Source organism: Hyla sarda, chromosome 5, assembly GCF_029499605.1.
Source record: "Hyla sarda isolate aHylSar1 chromosome 5, aHylSar1.hap1, whole genome shotgun sequence".
NCBI lineage: Eukaryota > Metazoa > Chordata > Amphibia > Anura > Hylidae > Hyla > Hyla sarda.
Genome location: NC_079193.1, coordinates 169,505,940 through 169,518,023, shown reverse-complemented (window position 1 = coordinate 169,518,023; position 12,084 = coordinate 169,505,940). Strand labels below are relative to the sequence as shown.

At 42.8% G+C, this 12,084-nt stretch overlaps 1 long non-coding RNA gene across 2 annotated transcripts in view; it reads right to left on the bottom strand.

The window, feature by feature from the left end:
- Positions 1 to 2,161: 2,161 nt before the first annotated feature.
- Positions 2,162 to 12,084, bottom strand: part of LOC130273613 (uncharacterized) — a 102,112-nt gene continuing 92,189 nt past the window's right edge. For both annotated transcript variants that reach the window (XR_008844063.1, XR_008844064.1), the window contains exon 4: positions 2,162 to 3,663. This is a non-coding gene — a long non-coding RNA (uncharacterized LOC130273613). The remainder of the gene's footprint in view (positions 3,664 to 12,084) is intronic.

The following is a 12,084-nucleotide window of genomic DNA, read 5'->3' as shown; positions in this document are numbered from 1 at the left end:
TAAATCCTCATTTATTGAAGATCATCTGGTGCAGTAAAAGGATTTTAGGCATAGTGGTGAACGACAACTTTCAAAATGGTATTTATACATTGCAGCCTTATAATTTTCACTAAGAAGCAGTCATGCCCCTTTCCATAGACTTGCATTGAGGGGGTGGAGTCGTGGCGTCACCATAATCCGTGGACGGGAGGCAAAAGACTGAGAACCTCCAGCGCCTCCGGCAATACTTTCAGGTCGGTGCTGCATGCTAGATTGCAGGGGTCCCCAGCGGCGACCTCCACGACCCCCTTTGGATAGGGGATAAGATGTCTTGGGGCCGGAGTACCCCTTTAAGGGTATGTTCAGACGTACGCAGATTTGATGCGCAGGATTTTCTGCTGCAGATTTCAATGTAAACTAAATGACTGAGCACAGCTAATACTCTGCAGTTACAAATCCTGCGCATCAAATCTTCGCAGGATCCTGTATGTGTGAACGTAACCTAGCTTGTCTAATATATCCAAGTAGTTCTACTTGTCACTTTTATAATGTGTGAATTTGTGTTCCACAGATCTGTACTGTTCCACCATGTCACCTTTAAAACTCACATACAAAGGGTTTGGGGCTGTTTTCATCACAAATTCATATCAAATCTTTGAGGGAACAAAATAATGGTGTCTTGCATTACACTCCATGTTACAGACACATGATTTAAAGAGAAGAATTTCATGCCATAATAAGGCATCATATAGGGGCAAATGGTTTACTTAGGGGTTAACGATACAGAATTGCACTAATGAAAAATCAGCTAGCATATAGCATGAAAAGCAGACATCCATTGTTTTCCTGTGTAATTCTGTTGATTTCCCCAAGGTACAATGTAAAAATAGAAATGGTCACCTGTTTACACCTGGGTGGGTGTAGTTTGTTAAGCAGGGCTCACATAGCAGGGCTCACAAACTCACTTGTAGATCCATATACAATAAATTAAACGCCACACGACTTTTTTCAATTTTCCTTAGTAGCTTTAGTAGAAATTTCTTGTATATAAACATAGTTCCAAAAACATTTCGTACAGAGAAAAATGCCAAGAAATCAAAACAATTCACCCAGGTGCACCTGTTGCGGACACTTTCGACACTGTAGGAATTTTCAGCCCTGGCATGGGCTAAAAATTCCTACAGCGTCGAGAGTCTAGCATGTCCGTAACAGGTGCACCTGGGTGAATTTTTGATTTCTTTGCATTTTTCTCTGTACAAAATGTTTTTGGAACTATGTTTATATGCAAGAAATTTCTACTAAAGCTACTAAGGAAAATTGAAAAAAGTCATGTGGCGTTTAATTTATTGTATATGAATTTCCCCAAGGTAAGCTAACGTCCATCCTGCTCCACACAACAAACATGCTTGTGTAGACATATACATGTATTGTTGCATCTTATTATGTTGTCAACTGTTTCATTCCCTATACAAAGATGGGGTTTGGGTTTCATAGATGTAAAATCCTCAGTGCTTTATTATTTATCAGTTAGAATCCATCCTGCTGGAACACAACTTACAGCTGGTACTTATTCGAATAAATGCTTTATGGTGAGTGGTGTTACAACAGCATATAAACACTAGGGGGAAGCAAAATCACAGGACTGTGTAGAGGCCTATTATTTCCGGTACCTGCATACCTTAGGTCTCTCAGCAGCACATTAATGGAGGTGTTCATGCCCATGTGAGCTAGCAGCTCCCCCAAAAGGATCCCCCCCCCCCCCCCCCCCACACACACACACACACACGATCTAACATTTATCCTCATCCTTTGGATATGGGATAAGTCTTTAAACGCTAGAGCACTTTTTTTTTTTTTAAAGGAGAAAATCCTCAGAAATCCCTGCAGTTCTCAATCAATGGGATCTCAATAGAGATGAGCGAACTTACAGTAAATTCGATTTGTCACGAACTTCTCGGCTCGGCGGTTGCTGACTTTTCCTGCATAAATTAGTTCAGCTTTCCGGTGCTCCGGTGGACTGGAAAAGGTGGATACAGTCCTAGGAAAGAGTCTCCTAGGACTGTGTCCACCTTTTCCAGCCCACCGGAGCACCTGAAAGCTGAACTAATTTATGAAGGAAAATTCATCAACTGCCGAGCCGAGAAGTTCGTGACGAATCGAATGTACTGTAAGTTTGCTCATCTCTAGATCTCAAGTTGTACTACTACTTATTTTGGGATGGTCATATGGGATCTGTGACATATTGTTAAAATGAACAACAGACCAACATAAGGTGCTGTTTAACAGGAGTTTCTGTCCTTCCAGTCTTACAGACAACAAAAAACGTGGTCTCAAATGGCTGGAGGTGCTCAACCCCAAATGCAGTTGTGCATTTATACTGGGGGAGCAGAGCCTGCCCTTGTAGTCCATTGCTAGGGGCGATCCCCAGCATAAAAATGCATACAATGGAGGATGCCTGCAGTGGACTACAAGTGCCACAATAGAATCCTACACCAGATAGACGGTGTGGATCTGTAACAATTAGAATAATACAATACAGAAATTTAGGTGCACTACTGAGGTAGATGTATACAATGACATTGGCTATCCCTCAACACTGATGTTAAAATTGAGACATTCGCCAGCATATCCTTATATGAAGGACATACCAGAGCCCGCACACCAACACCAAGGTTTCTCAAAATGGCGCGGGACCTAACGCTAATCCTACCTGTGCGTGATAAGCAAAACGGGCCAGTGGGCAATTACGGCAGCATTCGGTCGACTCACAGACTCCTCCCAGGTACCCTCCAGCGTGACTGAGAACACATACAATGGGAGGAGGGAGGCAAGCTGCAAGCCCCACCTGAGTTGGCTAATATAGGTGCATGGCCTCACAGGTGCTACCCTAATGCTGCCTGGAAGATATTCAAGGCACATTAACTATGGAGTTTACACACCTCCAAGTATAAAATTTAAACAAAAAACATGGTCTCAAATGGCTGGAGGTGCTCAACCCCAAATGCAGTTGTGCATTTATACTGGGGGAGCAGATCCTGCCCTTGTAGTCCGTTACTAGGGGTGATCCCCAGCATAAAAATGCATACAATGGAGGATGCCTGCAGCGGACTACAAGTGCCACAATAGAATCCTACACCAGATAGACGGTGTGGATGTGTAACTATTAGAATTGTTCCAGTCTTACAGATAACAGCTTAAAGAGTGGACAGGGGATAGAGAAACCTTGGAGGGCAACTTACACAGGCTGGAGTAAAAAAGGAGAGCAGATGCAAATGAGTTTACTTTGTACAAGTATATTAGTTTAAAGGGTATTCCAGGTTTTATTTTCTTAATTTTCAGTATTGTGCCCTTAATGGAAAGTTATGTACACTTGCTTATGTTATCTGTGTCTGGTGGATCACCCACTGTTTTTTTCTTTTCATGCCCCCAGGTTCAGCATTCCTTTGGATGACTGTTGTCTCAAGCCTTTATGAGGATTCTGTTTGGTTTTAGACATCAGCTGGTCACAGGGTGCTTGGATTTTTCTCTTCTTGCCATCCAGCTGTACATGCCATTGCACCAGCACTCATGGCATCCCCCACTGTCTTCAGACTGCTGAGATCATGTGATAGCAGGGGACGCATTGAACACCAGTGCAGCGGCACATTCAGATGGATTGCACACATCATCAGGGGGCTGGCTTGTCTGAAAGGTTAAAAAAAAAAAGTTTAGTTATACAGGTAAGATACACAACAAACTATACAGCCTGTAGAAGCAAAAGTTTGCAACATTTTGAACATAGACAAATGGAAAAAGTGGCACAATTACTAGGGTTGCTTCTTCTTTATTTTGAAAATTTTGAGGGCTCTGGCAGCCAGACACTGGAAAATCTCTGTGCGGACATTCCAGAGACTGAAGGACCACACAGGAATGCGCCATCTCATAGACTGCAATGCATTCCATGCAAAGTCCACAGAAAGAATAAACATATGGATCAGTGACATTGCTTGGGGGGTGCGGACCGCACCGAGTGACATCCCCCAAGTGAGGTGACACCACCAAGCAGGTAGTTATCCCGCGATGGTTTCACCCAAGCAACGCTTCACTATCTTTGCGTCCCGCTATACCGTTCACTCTCACACGCTGCAGTCACTTCATCCTTGCAGCATGTGAGCAGCGCGAACGATATCTCTGGCAGGCTGGCGCGATGATGTGAAGTCATCGGACCTGCCTGACATCCAGTACCCGCAGTTCACATGCTGCAAGGATAAAGAAAGGGAGAGAGCTGCTAGTGGGACCGTAGATTAGGTAAGTATTGTTGTTGTTGTTTTTTTTACTATGTGTGGAGAACTAGGGCATTATATGTGAGGGGGCACTGTGGTATTATATGTGAGAGGGCACAGGGACATTATATCTGTGGGGCACATGACGGGGGGCATTATATGTGAGGGGCATGTGACAGGGCATTTTATGTGAGGGGCACAGGACGTGGGCATTACATCTGAGGGGCACAGGATGAGGCATTATTATTATGTGGTGGGAACAGGACAGGGCATCATAATTATTATGTGGGGAGCACAGGGTAGGGCATAATTATTATATGTGGGGGGATAGGAGAGGGGGCATTACTATATTTTATAAGAGGGGGCACAGGACAGGGCATTCTTACTATATGTGAGGGGCACAGAGTGTTTTGCATTTCAGAGATATGGTATATATTATAAGGAATTTCTGGGGTGGTATGGTTTTTATGGGCCACAATATATTACAGTATTGTATTCAGAGTGCAGTGTAAAACAAGATTTTATTTAGAGGGCACAGTGTGTGGTTTTATTACATTCAGAGGGCACAGTGTGTGGTAGTATGTTCAGAGAGGGTACAGTGTGTGGAAGGTTTATATTCAAAGAGCGCAGTGTATGGTAGTATCATATTCAGAGGGCGCAGTGTGTGGAAGGTTTATATTCAGAGGGCACAGTGTAAGTTGTCTGGCAGGGTTTCATATAGAGTATCAGAATCTGCTGACAAAGTGCAGAGCCAATGCCATCTGGGCTTTAACCCCTTAAGGACGGACCCATTTTTTACCTCAATGACCAGGCTCTTTTTTAAAAATTTGACATGTATCTCTTTAAATGGTAATAACTTTTGAATGCTTTTTCTGAGCAGAGCGATTCTGAGATAGTTTTTTCGTGACATATTGTACTTTATATAAGTGATACCTTTTTTTTGTTGACACATGCAGCATTTTTTGTGAAAAACTGGAAAATTTCTGTGGGTCAGTACGATTATGACCTTTAGCTTTCTATGTTCTTTTTCCTTTTCTGAGCAAAATTCTTTTTCTGCCATTCATTTTCCAACAGCCGTAACTTTTTTATTTTTCGTCCGACGCCATTGATTAAGGGCTTATTTTTTGCGGGATGAGCTGTACTTTTTATTGGTATCATTTTTGTGCTACATGCTACCTTTTGTTCTTTTTATTCCTCTATTTGTACCAAAATTGACGAATTTTGCGCTTTTTTAAATGTTTTTTTTTACGGCGTTCACCGTGCGGGATAATTTACATGATAGTTTTATAGTACACATCATTACGGACGTGGAAATACCTATTATGTATATGATTTGTGTTTTTGATAGTTTTTGGTGATAATTAGAGATGAGCGAACTTACAGTAAATTCGATTCGTCACGAACTTCTCGGCTCGGCAGTTGAAGACTTTTCCTGCATAAACTAGTTCAGCTTTCCGGTGCTCCGGTGGGATGGAAAAGGTGGATACAGTCCTAGGAAAGAGTCTCCTAGGACTGTATCCACCTTTTCCAGCCCACGGGAGCACCTGAAAGCTGAACTAATTTATGCAGGAAAAGTCATCAACTGCCGAGCCGAGAAGTTTGTGACGAATTGAATTTACTGTAAGTTCGCTCATCTCTAGTGATAATACAAGGCTTTTATTGGGAAAGGGGCATTTTTTTTTTACACTTCATACTTTTATTGAAGAACTTTTTATTTTATTTTTTTACACTTTTTACAGGTTATACTATTCAGTAATACATTTGTACTGCAGCACAGTATGACCTGATGAGCTGCACACACTACAGCCTGTGCGATCCAGCCTCTGGCTGGGTCTCACAGGCTTCCATAGCAGGCATACAGGAGGTCATGATCTGACCTCCTGCTGCCATAGCAACCAATGGCGACCCGCGATCGTATCGCGGCACCGCCGTCGGTAAACAGGGGAGAGCGCTGCCCCTGTCAACACCCTAGAAGCCGTGATCAGGATTGATCACGGCATCTAGGGGGTTAATGATGCCGGTACCAGTGCGATCGCGGCTCCGGCAGCTGCGGCGGGACTCCGGCTGTGATTAACAGCCGGGTCCAGTCGCCAATCTCCTGCGCGACCCGCGGCGTGAGATCGCTAGGACATATGCGTACGTCCAAATGCGCGAACATGTCGGATGCTTGGACGTATGCATACGTGCTATAGCGGGAAGGGGTTAAAGGGGTTATCCAAGAAAAAACTTATATATATATATATATATATATATATATATATATATATTTTTTATTTTTTATTTTTTTCAACTGGCTCCATAAAGTTAAACAGATTTGTAAATTACTTCTATTAAAAAATCTTAATCCTTTCAGTACTTATGGGCTGCTGAAGGGCTGTTGTCTGTTTAACTTTCTGGAGCCAGTTGAGATAGATATATATATATATATAAGTTTTTTTTCCTGGAATACCCCTTTAACTCCTTAAGGACCCAGCCCATTTTCACCTTAAGGGCCCGGCCATTTTTTGCACATCAGACCACTGTCATGTTAAGCATTAATAACTATGGGATGCTTTTATTTACTTTTCAGTCTGATTCCAAGATAGTTTTTTCAGGGACATATTCTACTTTATGTTAGTGGTAAAATGTTGTCGATACTTGCATCATTTCTTGGTGAAAAATTCAAAAATTTTATGAAAAAATTTAACATTTTGCATTTTTTTTTACTTTGAATCTCTCTGCTTATAAGGAAAATGGACATCCCAAATAAATTATATATTGATTCCCATATACAGTATGTCAACATGTTTTTACTTTTGGAAAACATCAGAGGGCTTCACAGTTCAGCAGTAAATTGCCAATTTTTCACAACATTTTCTAAATCGAAATTTTTCAGGGACCAGTTAAGTTTTGAAGTGGATTTGAAGGGCCTTCTTATTAGAAATACCCCATAAATGTCCCCATTATAAAAACTGCACCCCTCAAAGTATTCAAAATGACATTCAAAAAGTTTGTTAACCCTTTATTTGTTACACAGGAATAGCAGCAAATTGAAGGAGAAAATTCAAAATCTTCATTTTTTACACTGGCATGTTCTTGTAGACCCAGTTATTGAATTTTTACAAGGGGTAAAAGGAGAGAAATCTTCCTAAAATTTTAAACCCAATTTCTCTCGAGTAAGGAAATACCTCATATGTGTATGTCAAGTGCTCTGTGAGTGCACTAGAGGGCTCAAAAGGGAACGAGCGACAGTGGGATTTTGGAGAGTGAATTTTTCTGAAATGGTTTTTGGGGAGCATGTCACATTTAAGAAGCCCCTATGGTGCCAGAACAGCAAAAAAAAAAAAAAACACGTGGCATACTATTTTTGAAACTACACCCCTCAAGGAACAAAACAAGGGGTACAGTGAGCCTTAACACCCCACAGGTGTTTGACAAATCTCCACTAAAGTTGGACATGTAAATTAATAATTAGATTTTTTTCACTAAAACGCTGGTGTTACCGCAAATTTTTCATTTTCACAAGGGGTAATGGGAGAAAAATCCTCGCAAAATGTGTAACCCCATTTTTTCTGAGTATGGAAATACCCCATATGTGGCTGTAAAGTGCTCTGCGGGTGCACTACAATGCTCAGAAGAGAAGGAGCGCCATTGAACTTTTGGAGAGAGAATTTGATTGGAATAGAAGTCGGGGGCCATGTGAGTTTACAAAGCCCCCCGTGGTGCCAGAACAGTGGACTCCCCCCAACATGTGACCCAATTTTGGAAACTACACCCCTCAGAGAATTTAATAAGGGGGGCAGTGAGCATTTACACCCCACTGGCGTTTGATAGATCTTTGGAACAGTGGGCTGTGCAAATGAAAAATGTAATTTTTCATTTTCACGGACCACTGTTCCAAAAATCTGTCAGACACCTTTAGGATAGAAATGCTCACTCTACCCCTTATTAAATTCTGTGAAGGATGTAGTTTCCAAAATGGGGTCACATGTGAGGGGGGGGGGTGAGGTCCGCTGTTCTGGCACTATGGGGGGCTTTGTAAACACACATGGCCTTCAATTTCGCACACATTCTCTCTCCATAATCCCAATGGCACTCCTTCGCTTCTGAGCATTGTAGTGCACCCGCAGAGCACTTTACATCCACATATGGGGTATGTTCTTACTCAGATGAAATGGGGCTACACATTTTGGGGGGCTTTTTTCCTATTCTCCCTTTTAGTGAAAACATTTTTTTTTTCATTTTCACATCCAACTTTAACGAAAATTCGTCAAACACCTGTGGGGTGTTAAGGCTCACTATACCCCTTGTTATGGTCGAACTAGTGGTGTAGTTTCCAAAATGGGGTCATATGTGGGTATTTATTGTTTTGCATTTATGTAAGAACCACTGTAAAATCAGCCACCCCTATGCAAATCACCAATTTAGACCTCAAATGTACATGGTGCACTCTCACTTCTGAGCCATGTTGTGCGCCCGCAGAGTACTTTACATCCACTTATGGGGTAGTTCCGTACTCAGAAGAAATTGTGTTACAAATTTTGGGGGTCTTTTTTTCCTTTTACCGCTTGTGAAAATTGAAAGTATGGGGCAACACCAGCATGTTAGTATAAAAATATAAAACATTTTTACACTAACATGCTGGTGTAGACCCCAACTTAACCTTTTCATAAGGGGTAAAAGGAGAATACTGAAATACCCCATATGTGGCCCTAAACTATTTCCTTGAAATACATCAGGGCTCCAAAGCGAGAGAGCGCCATGCGCATTTGAGGCCTACATTGGGGATTTTCATCCGCCACCAAAATACCCTATGGCGGTGTTTCCCAAATAGGGTGTCTCCAGCTGTTGCATAACTCCCAGCATGCTTTGACAGTCAGTGGCTATCCAGCAATACTGGAAGTTTTGGAAACAGTGCCATACAAGAGGTATTTTTTTTAATTTGGGGGGGACGGGACTGTGTAGGGGTATATGTAGTGTTTTACTTTTTATTTTGTGTAGTGTAGTGTTTTTAGGGTAAATTCACACAGGTGGGGGTTCACAGTGAGTTTCTCGCTGGTAGTTTGAGCTGCGGCAGAAAATTTGCCGCATCTCAAACTTGCAGCAGAAAACTCGCTGTAAACCCACCTGTGTGAATGTACCCTGTACATTCACTTAGGGGGGCAAGCCTCCAGCTGTTGCAAAACTACAACTCCCAGCATGCACTCACAGACCATACATGCTGGGAGTTGTAGTTATGCAACAGCTGGAGGCACATTGGTTGTGCAACACTGAGAGTTTGTTACTTAACTCAGTGTTTTGCAACCAGTGTGCCTCCAGCTGTTGCAAAACTAGAACTTCCAGCATGTACAGTCTCTCAGTGCATGCTGGGAGTTGTATTTTTCTTTTTACACAGCTGGAGGCACACTGGTTGCAAAACACTAAGTTAGGACACAACCTATGTTTCACAACCAATGTGTCTCCAGCTGTTGAGATGGTAGTAGGCACGACAATTACTTTATTTAGCCTTGGATAACCTTCTTCAGTTATAATGGCATCATAGCAAGCATAACACATCCAAGTCACAATTTTGGCACCAGGTAGAGGTAGCTCTGCCCACTGGGCATGGCCAAATCTGGCGAAGGTATATTGCACATAAAGAAGGTTTATAATACATTCATATAATCATAAGAAAGTTTGTAGGGAACATTTACAATAATAAGTGGTGTAGAGTCCAATTTTAGGGATTATAAAGATGAAATACAAAGTTGTAAGACACGTACTGGAGATACAGAACGGCGCATGCGTCAGATAACAGATAAGCTAAGACAGTGATGTAAAGTTTTTTCCAATCTGTGAAAAACGCCATGCGCATGCACGAGTCTACGCTATTAGCGTATGCTACGCTGATTGGAAAAAACGTTACATCACCGGTGATGTAAAGTATTTTCCAACCTGTGAAAAGTGCTATGCGCATGCGCGACCGTAGACTTGCGCATGCGCATGGCGTTTTTCACAGATTGGAAAAAACTTAACATCACCCAACTTCGTGCCGTAGCACACGAGAGCCGGTGATGGGTGAGATCACGAAGTCCGGCTTAGCTGCACATCTCCCCGCTCCCGTCACCACTATTAATTTTATTATGTGACGCATGCGCCATGCTGTATCTCCAGTACGTGCCTTGCAACTTTGTATTTCATCTTTATTATCCCTAAAATTGGACTCTACACCACTTATTATTGTGTATGTTCCCTACAATCTTTCTCATGATTATATAAATCTATTATAAACTTTCTTTATGTGCAATATACCTTCACCAGATTTGGCCACGCCCAGTGGGCGGAGCTATCTGTACCTGGCACCAAAATGTTGTCTATTTATTGAGACTTGGATGTTATGCTTGCTATGACTTTACGCCCACATATGGGGTATTTATGTACTCAGGAGAAATTGTGTTACAAATTTTGGGGGTCTTTTTTACCTTTTACTGCTTGTGAAAATTAAAAGTATGGGGCAACACTAGCATGTTAGTGTAAAAATAATTTTTTTTTACACTATCATGCTGGTGTAGACCCCAACTTTACCTTTTCATAAGGGGTAAAAGCAGAAAAAGACCCCCAAAATGTGTAACACAATTTCTCCCGAGTACGGAGACACCCCATATGTGGCCCTAAACTGTTTCCTTGAAATACGACAGGGCTCCGAAGCGAGAGAGCTCCATGCGCATTTGAAGCCTGAATTGTGGATTTGAATCCGCCACAAAAATACCCCACGGCAGTGTTTCCCATACAGAGTGTCCCCAGTTGTTTCAAAACTCCCAGCATGCCTTGACAGTCAGTTGTTGATTTTCAACAGCTGTAGGCTCCGTTTTGGAAAAACTTTATTTTTATTGGGGGGGGGGGGGGGGGGGGAATGTGTAGGGGTATATGTATATGTAGTGTTTTACTTTTTATTTTGTGTAGTGTAGTGTAGTGTTTTTAGGGTACATTCACACGGTCGGGTTTACAGTGAGTTTCTTGCTGGGAGTTTGAGCTGCGGCGGAAAATTTGCCGCACCTCAAACTTGCAGCAGAACTCGCTGTAAACCTGCCCGTGTGAATGTACCCTTCAGCTGTTGCAAAACTACAACTCCCAGCATGCACTGACAGACCATACATGCTGGGAGTTGTAGTTATGCAACAGCTGGAGGCACATTGGTTGCGAAACACTGAGTGTTTGTTACTTAACTCAGTGTTTCGCAACCAGTGTGCCTCCAGCTGTTGCATAACTAGAACTCCCAGCATGTACAGTCTCTCATGCTGGGAGTTGTATTTTTGCAACAGCTGGAGGCACACTGGTTGCAAAACACTGAGTTAGGTAACAAACTCGGTTTCACAACCAATGTGTCTCCAGCTGTTGCAAAACTGCAACAATCAGCATGCATTGAAGGGCATGCTGAGATAGAAAAAATGTGCCTCCAGCTGTTGCATAACTACAACCCCCAGCATGCCCTTTGGCTGTGCATGCTGCGAGTTGTTGCTAAGTAACAGCAGGAGGTTAACAGGCCTCACCTCCTGCTGTATCCTGCCGCTGCTGCTGCCACTGATCCTGCTTCTCCAGTCGCCGCCACCGATCCTGAGGGGAGCCCCGCCAGACCAGGGCAAGGTAGGATACCCCCGCCGGCCCCGATGGCCGCCATCATGGCAGTCCCGATCGCCGCCCAGCAGGGTCGTGATTGGTCTGTCGTTCTGACCGATCAATCACGTGATCGTGAGGCGGCACCCGTGCCACCTCACTCCTGCTGGGTAAGAGTGCGTTCACACGTAGTAAATCAAGAGTAATTCATGCCGAAAAATTTACGGGCGGAAAAAAGAATTTTATTTTCGCATGAAATTTGCACGGAATT